The 9,670-nt window shown below is 33.6% G+C and overlaps 1 pseudogene across 2 annotated transcripts in view; it reads left to right on the top strand.

Moving 5' to 3' along the window:
- LOC145243571 (sialin pseudogene) overlaps positions 1–7,610 on the top strand; it is an 85,901-nt pseudogene extending 78,291 nt beyond the window's left edge. For both annotated transcript variants that reach the window (XR_013862909.1, XR_013862908.1), the window contains exon 2: positions 176–7,610. The product of XR_013862909.1 is annotated as a sialin pseudogene, transcript variant X2 (transcript). The remainder of the gene's footprint in view (positions 1–175) is intronic.
- Positions 7,611–9,670: the final 2,060 nt, after the last annotated feature.

Here is a 9,670-nt window from a genome sequence, read left to right as displayed (position 1 = left end):
TATGTAAAATTTCAAAGGTTTATACTCAAAATTGGCTGAATAGTTTGCTAGAGACCGCAAAGTTCAGGTCTTTTGAATGTTGACCCTTGATAGCTCACATTTTCGGCCAAAAAGCGATTTTTGGAAATTATATTATTTTTCTTATCTTAATTTCCTTTTTTCTTTTTCTTTGCAGGAATAACTTCATCCACACTTGATTCTTAAATCTGAGTTTAAAGTTTAAAATAAATAAACTCAGTTTGTACTATGACTGCGAGATTTTTTTTTCTTCGTCCTGAAATTCCGAGAACCAAATTTCACGGCATTTACGGCAAGAACAAGTTTATAAGAAGATATTCACAGCAGATTGAAGGAATCGTCAAAGCTAAATTTAGCTAATGTATTATTTTTCGAAAAAAATAAAAATGCCCGGGTAGTTACCTTGAGATATGCAACCACTAATTCGTTAGTAAAGTTCTCACATTCTGTGAGAATTTTGAAGAAGAATTTACTGGCCTTCGAGAACGAAATATATTTTGTTTGTTTTAACTTTGTCTTGGCAGAGTTTCAAGGACGTTTGCTCCCAAAATGAGAACGGACTGTAGACGGTGGACGATAGAATAGAGAAAAAGAAGACCGTTTTTGAAAGAGAAAAGAAGAATGCGGTGTAACAAAGAAAAGGGAGATAACTGTAAAAAGGAAAAATTGAATAAGAATAATAGGTTGATGAAAAAAGAGACCAGACGATAAAAAGGATAAAAGATAACGCTTGATAGAGTAAGGAAAAGAAAGAAAGAAGAAAGTTGCTAGAAAAAGAAAAAAAAATACATCAATTTGTCAAAAAGACAATCGCAAGAAGACAGAAAAAATTCCAAACAGCGGATAAATTTTTGAAACTCATAAATAGAAAACAAGGAAAAATAAACAGGAAAACAGAACCAAATAAGTTTTAAACAGTAAGAATAAAAAGCGAAACGAAACAATTTTTTTTAATATATAAATGATATATATATATATGAAACGTCACGAATCGAAAGAATTAAAATAAAAGCAGAACAATAAAATAAATTTTAAAAAAAATGAACTGAATTCTCAAAAGAATTAAAATAAGAAACAGGAAAGAAGTTTAAGAAGCGAAACTTTTTTTTTTTTCGAAAAGTTAAAACAACTAAAAATGAATGAAATTGGATAAAACGATAGATACCAAATGAAAAGACAGAGACAATTTTAATCGAAAAAAAGCAAAACTAAACGGAAATAAACGAAAGAAAAATGACAGATACATTTAAAAAAAATACTTCTTGTACATATGAAAACGTTAATTAAATGTAGTAAGGCAAAAAATTGAGAGAAAAAGTAAAGCACCACACACACACACACATACACACACACACACACATACACACACAATTTTTGAATAAGAGCAACGTACGTAATCATTACATTTTCTGGCGTCTTTGGGGTTTTTTCCCCCACGTTTTACAGAGCGTGTGACAGACCACTGCTGATAAATGATTAAAGTTGACTTACCTTGTTGTAATCACCCGTCAGATAAAATAATTCCAATTCTACGTATACAGACACCAGTAGAAATACATCTGTAATTGCCAATGTAATACGTGCGAATTGCTTTGTTGCAGTCACCTGTTATATAAAACAGTTCAAATTCTACGTCTCCAGGTCAACACCAAATCTTCGTAGCCCGTTCGTAAAATACGTTTAAATCTGATATTTTAATTTATGCAGATTTTGTATATATTATTATAGCGTCAGTTTTATATCGATTTTTATATCGTATAAAGTTGTGATTTCAAAAACAAAATAATATATCCATATGACTTGGGTGCGTCAGCTTAAATCGAAACCGAAACAAAAACTCATGAAGAAAAATAAATAAATAAATAAATAAATAAAGATATATATATATATATATATATATATATATATATATATATATATATATATGTATATATAAACTTCAGTGCTATTAGCTATAATCGAAACCGAAATTAAAACTTATGAAGAATTTTTGGTAAAATTGTTTGTTACAAGAAATGGAAACCCGGAAGAAAAAAAATGTAAGCGTGACACACAAAATAACACACACGCTATCGTATTAATATATAGATTCTTCCAAGACTAATCTTTGCGATCATTGCGGGGATTTATAATTTAAAAAAAAAAATGTCAAGTTGGATCGAAGCATCATTATTTGTTCTTTCAGTGGAAGGAACGATTTTTCCAGCTTCCCACGAAGATAACGTGGTATTGTGGACCAAACATCACTCGAAAACATTTGAATGTCATAATTTTTTTGTAAAAAAGAATGTTTTATTTTTACTGCTAGAATTGTTATATCATAACTACAAACACTTCTTTGCACATTTAGTTTATCTGTTTTAATGAAAGTCTTTTTTTATGTTAATTGCAAAACAAAATTCAATGTCAAATTGATTTTACCGATTACTACATTTAGTCCGGTCAGTATTCCATTGTGAAAGAAGCATTTTTCTATACACCGATACGAGAGCACATAAAATCATATCATCTTCAAAGCGGTTAAAAAATATTAACACATTCATTATTTTTTACTAAATCTAATATGACCACTACATTTATATAAACGATCGGCGAAAAGATCAATTCCACTTTCAATATTCGTTAAAAAGTTGTTTTTGTTTTTTTTTACAAAAGTAGATTTAATCCCCACATTTTAAATTAGAAAAATAAAGTGTGTTTGTTTCGTTTTTTTTATCTTCGAACTGAAACGTTGATGAAAACAATTGGGTGAAAACGTTTTGTCCACGCCAGGATTTTCAAAGATGGAATCGATATCGAACGAGACGGATGCGAAAGAGAAACTGCCCGAAACACCTTTAATATTAAACGAAGAACTTAAAGAGAAAGAAAATGAGGTAACGGGTGTCGAAACCGGTGAGAAAAAGGAAAAAAAAGGAGAACAGAATAAGGAGAGTTTGCTTGAAACCTCTAAAAATGGCCATCCGGTGGTGAAACCCGGAGATGACGTCGCCAAATGGACATCTCGTCGCTGGATCTTCTGCTACGTCAGTCTCGTTGCGATGATGTTCGTTTTTGTCGTACGGGTCGGAATGAGTGTCGCAATTGTCTGCATGGTCAAGCAAACAGAACTAATCGATTACAATAACAGTGTGACCATGGATCCGTCCTGTAGTTTGGCCTTGCAGAACCTTAACGAAGCGGACATGGGCGAATTCGAATGGAGTGATTTCTTTGTCGCAAACATACTCGCGGGTTTTTATTACGGCTACGCGTTAACTAACCTTTTAGGCGGTTTCTTAGCCGACAAGTATGGCGGTCGGAGAGTTTTTGGCTACTCCTTGTTACTCTCCGGCATGTTACTTCTTTTCTATCCCGTCCTATCGCGTGTGAGCGGCTATTGGACCCTCGTTTTGAGAATAATATCTGGTTTATTTTCAGGACCTTTCTACCCAGCTATGCATTCCCTGTGCGGTCGTTGGGCCCCTCCAGTTGAAAGAGGAAGGCTGATGGCTATCATATATTCAGGGCCCATGTTAGGGAGCATTTTTACGATGACCTTTTCGGGTTACCTGTGTGCTAATGGCTTTGATAACGGTTGGGGGTCGGTGTTTTATCTGAGTGGGCTCACTGCGATATTGTTTAGTATATTATGGTTTTATTTGGTGTACGACTGCCCGGACACACACCCGCGTATCAGCGCCAAAGAACTCGCGTTTTTGGACAAGGCGATCCAATGCAGGAATCGTGTCAAGTACATTCCCTGGAAGAGGATTATGACCTCAAAGGCCGTTTGGGCGATAGTTGTCTGTCATTTTTGTTTTAATTGGTCAATTTTTACATTGCAAACAGTGTTACCATTGTATATGAAAGACGTGCTATATTTCGACATTAAAAGCAACGGTTTTATGTCATCTGTTCCGTACTTTGGTCAGATTATGTCGTACTGTTTCGTTGGTATCCTCTCTGACTTCATTATCCATCGAGGTTACCTCACTGTTAGGGGCGCCCGCGTCTTCTTTCAATGCATGTCATTCTTCGGCTCGGCCTGTTTTTTCGTTGGTACCGGTTTCATTGACTGCACGAACGCTATGGTGGCCGTGTGCTTTCTTTTCTTGGCTGGAGCCTTCATAGGGTTTAGTGCAGTCGGCTTCATTGTGAACCATGTGGACATCGCTCCCAGTTATGCCGGTCTGCTATTCGGAGTGACTAACACGATGAGTTCTCTTCCGGGATTCATAGCACCGATATTGGCCGGGGCGTTGACGCCGAACGGAACCCAGGAGGAGTGGCAGAAAGTCTTCTTTACCTGCGCGTGCTTTTCAACATTAGGGGCCATTGTTTTCGCGGTGTTTTCGAGGGGCGACATCCAAGAATGGGCGAGACATCCAGAGGACGAAGAGATAGACACAGAGAAAACCGACGCAAGTGAATCCAAAGCATAGCCAAGCACATACATATACACATACACGTATATACACATACATACACACGTACACACATGCACATATATACACAAAAACACATACATACACATATACACGTACATACATACACGCACATATATACACACATGCATATACATGCACACATGGACATATATACACACATATATATATACACATATACACATACATGCAAAACTACACATACACACACAAACACACATACATACATACACACATACACGTACATACACATACATACACACATTCACATATATACATATACATACACATGTATGTCTGTGCAATCTTTCCTCTTGAAGATATATTTCGTTAAAACACGAAACTGACCAGTATGAACTACAAATATTACAAATTTTACAATAAAAAACTGAAAAGTCATTCTTTAATAAAAATTAATTTCGATAACAGTGAAAATACGTGAAAAATGTTATTTACTACTGATACTATAACTCTATTAATACTATAAACAATCACGTGGTTTCCATCTAAACTATCAGTAAACATTAAAACATCCATGTACTTTCTTTGATACTTCATCTCTGAAGAAGGAACCGGAAGTACGGAAAATTCACCTGACAATTCATGACTGAAACTCCAATATTAATAAGGAATCTAGAAATGACCAAAGAAAAAGGTGAAATATGCGAACACAAATTCATCTGAAAGATTTCACGAAATTTCGGTCTGTCTGTCTCTTTCTCTCTGTAGAATATTCACATAAATCTAGGGATCTCTACTGTGAAGGGGTGGGATTTAGCTGCTTGTCGGGGGTATTTACGTCGAGAGGGCACAAGTGCTTGCAGTTCGTCAGAGCATTCACCATTAAAGTATTTGTAGAACAGGCAGAGGAATGTCTTGTTTAATGTGTTTTCTTTGTAAATTTTTAATTTTTCGAATTGTTGTTCCTATTTCTCGATTGAATTTGGGCGAGAAAGTTCCATAATCGTCTTGATCCATCTGTTTTTGTTGTTATTTTGCAAGTACTTTCGACTGAGTTTCAACAGTTGTCTTCAGGCAGTTTTGTTATTGTTCGTTTAAAATATATATGTTATGTAAGTTTATACATTTCTTAAAAACTGTAAATCCTATGCCATCTTGTAAATCACACCTTAAATCCATTGTGTATATATTTTAGTCACGTTTTTAACACGTTAAAAAACGCATATATATATATATATATATATATATATATATATATATATATATATATATATACGAGACGCTTGATTAGTTCAAGAAATTAAAACTGAAGCATATAAAAGCATCCAGATTTTAAACGAACAATGATCAAAAATGACTGAAGACGACTGCTGAAACTCAGTTGAAAGTACTTGCAAAAAACATCTAAAAGAAAAAGCAGCGACTATAGAACTTTTTTGTACAAATTTAACCGAGAAATAAGAACGACAATTGGAAAAATTGAAAAATTACAGAAAAAGCTCATTAAATATAAACACTCCGTACTATTCAAAAATACTTGTCCGAATAAAAACATGCTACCTAAATACTTATATATATATATATATATATATATATATATATATATATATATATATATATATATATATGGGGGGAGCTATACTTGTCCGCCTATGTCAGAGTTTATAACAATATATACATAATTTTACTTATATATAAACAGAGGTTGCAGAGAGTCCGACTTAATCAATCAAGAATAGGTCGCGTTTGTTTAGATTTGAAACTGTCAGAATCGATTATTTTTCTATTCTTCTGTAATATATATTTGTATGTGGGAGTCTATGTGTGTGAAAAGAGTTGTTTCAAGATTATGGCAATCCAGTCATGTAGAAAAAAACCCGTTGAGTTCAAGACAAGGTAAGTAAAATGTATGATGCCAATATTGAAAGTTTTCAATAATTTTCAGTTAAGGATATTTATTAACCAACATAAAGTGTGTGTTAAGTTCTCTAAAGAAAAGAAAAAATATGTGCAATCACTCAGTATTTCTGTATTTTCTTTCTCAAATTTTCTCCAAGACTTGTTTTGCATTGTTTTCAAACTATGCACAACGCTTTAAGCAAACTACAACATGCTTCTCATATATATATATATATATATATATATATATATATATATATATATTGTGTGTGTTGATGGACCAACCAATGAAGGTGGCTTCAAAAAGATCTGAGAACACTGAGGTACACAACGAGCAAGGCAAATACATCTGCCAGTTCCAGCCAGAGACTAAAAAAACCTATTTACCTTAAAAAAAAAAAACGATAGCATAAGAATATGGTTTGAAATATTTAAAGATATATATATATACACATAATTCAAGTTATAAATACATATATATTTTTAATGATATATATATATATATATATATTTCAAGATATACATTCTTATTAAGTTGTAGTTGAGTTTGACATATAAATACATATATATTTTAAGAAATATTTACGTATCTTTTTCAAGTTATATATACATATATATTTCAAGATATATATATATATATATATATATATATATATATATATATATATAATTTTTTTATAACACCAAAAGATGGAGGAAGTGAGGAGGCATGGCTTTAGAAATCTTTTTACCCGAATACGATGTCCAGCATGTTAAAAATATACCTTTTGTTGTAAAAATCTAATGGATAAACATCGTAAGAAGATGATGGGGACAGGATATTTTTATGGGAACATAAATCGTCAAATTGCCTACTCATCAATGAAACAGCTGTAATGGAGAAAATCCAAGAAATAAACGAAGGTTATAAAAAAGAAACCGTGAGTCTTTGAATTTTACACTATATATATATATATATATATATATATATATATATATATATATATATATATATATATATATATTTCAAAATATGCATACATATATATTTTTCCACAGGACTTGGGGTATCATTTTTTTTTTTTACTTCGTGTTATTTTCCATGCAACAAAGAACGACCACACTTTGACAAATTTTAGCAAGAGATTGGTACACAGACTGGAAACTCGTCAACCTTGATCGAAATAACACAGTGGGCGTATTATATGTTGAACGACCAAAACAATGAACTAATGATGGATTTTGCCTACTCAGAACAATCCGGCGATGTTCGGGAGTTTTTGTACTTGTATTTTGGTTTCATGTTTGTAAAATAATCAAACTGTATTTTTTTGTTGTTTTTCTTTTTCAAACTATTTTTGTGTTGTTTTTCAATTTAAATTTAATTATCATTGCTGTTTATGTTTTCCGCTGCGGTTCAATCGGTAAGTCAAAATATATTTTATTGTCAATAATCTAACGGATCGAAAGATGAGGACGATTACTTTTTGGATCTAACATTGAAAAACACACTAACTTCATATATTATCATTTCTTAAAAAAATCTGATTCCGACATAAAACAGATATCTCAATATACGAGCTGTCTTCAAAACGTTTTTACAATAATTGAAAAATATGTTATTGCTATATATCTTATGAGATAACCAATTTTTATGATTTCAAGTTCAAATAAACAGCTACAGCAGGAATTGGAATACACCCTACTAAAGCCTGATTGTCACAGTTGGTAAATTTCAAAAATACAATCTAGGCGTGAGGACATAAAAAATTCTGTTTGGATCTGGCGAAACGTATGGAATGCTTTTTTTAACCATCTTGCATGTATAGAGCATCAGTTTTTGTGTGGCATAAGAGATTCAAGGAAGGCAAGGAGTCTGTGAGGGATTATGAGGGGTGTGGGAGGAATAAGGAAGTCAGAACCCCAGAGTTGATTGGCCAAATAACGAATTTCATGGATGAGGATCATCGTCTGTTTATAGAGACAATAAGTGCACAGTTTGGTGTCAGTGTGGGAACTGTACACACAATTGTTCATGAGGAACTGAATATGCGGAAAATGAACATCTACAGCAGAAATTGGAATATAGAAAAAATAAAATCTGAACATTAGGATAGTTTAGAAGAAGAATGGTGGGATCTTTCTATCGATTTGGTTTCATTTAACTATTACGTTGAATTTTATTTATGCATAGTTTCTACATTCTGCATAATTGCATAGAATTTAAGATGGAAACGTTCTAGCACACTAATATGTTTTATATATGTATATATATTGCCCTGTAAGAAACTAGATATCTCACTACTGATGCAATTCTCTATCTATATAAGAGCCAGGTACGTCCAAGGATGGAATACTGTTGCCACATCTGGGCAGGAGCTGCTAGAAAGGACTTGGCCTGCCTTGATAGAGTTCAAAATAGACTTCGTAGCCTCGTAGGAGATGTCCTTTTCTCTTCCTTACAACCTTTATCTCACAGAAGAGATGTTGCGAGTTTGTCTGTGATGTATCGTTATTTTCATGGAAAGTGTTCAACTGAGCTTCAATCTATGGTCCCCCCCCTCGCCAAACTTTCACAAGAAACACTCGTCTAGCTGTAAACACTATCAATAATTCCCCCCACTCTTTATCTGTGCCTAAACCTAAATGTAGATTCCATGAACAAAGCTTCTTTCTTAGAACTGCACGCCTGTGGAATTGTCTTCCGTTTTCCTGCTTACCGGCTGACTACAATATGGTTGTGTTCAAGTCTAACGTAAATAAGTTCTTGATGAGCCGTTCCATATAAGTGATCAACTTTACCAAATTTTCATTACTAATGATTACTATAATGTCCAATTTCTACTGTACACTCTTTAACCCTTATCCTTGAGTGGCCTCTTGGCCTTGATAATGTGGTGATGCCTATGTAAAAAAAAAGTAAAAAAAAGAACGATATACAATAAAATTCTGTTTTAAAATTGGAAAAATGCCACACAAACGTATGGAATGCTCCAAACTGCTTTTGAGCCATCTTGCTTGACTTGAGCATCAGTTTTTGAGTGGCATAAGAGATTCAAGGAAGGCAGGGAGTCTGCGAGGGATGATGAGGTGTGGGAGGAGTCAGGAAGTCAGAACACCAGAATTTCAAGGATAGGGACCGTTGCGTATCTATAGAGTTGTACGAAGTTCGTCCCAAAGCTGTTCAGAGAAAATCAGAAAGAAGATGTTGTGATGGGAATCAACACAGTACTTCAACCCCCCACCCCCCGCCTATAATCCAGATCTATGATTTTTTCATTATTCCTCAAGTTTAAGTAAAAACTTAAATATTGTCGTTATGAAATCATTGAGAAAGATGAAAGAGGTTGTGACAGGGTCATTGACACGCTCACACAAGAGGACTT

The sequence above is a fragment of the Euprymna scolopes genome, chromosome 22 (assembly GCF_053919585.1).
Source record: "Euprymna scolopes isolate OS-2025 chromosome 22, ASM5391958v1, whole genome shotgun sequence".
Taxonomy (NCBI): Eukaryota; Metazoa; Mollusca; class Cephalopoda; order Sepiida; family Sepiolidae; genus Euprymna; species Euprymna scolopes.
The sequence above is the reverse complement of the archived record's forward strand: the minus strand, read 5'-3'. Positions and strand labels throughout refer to the sequence as shown.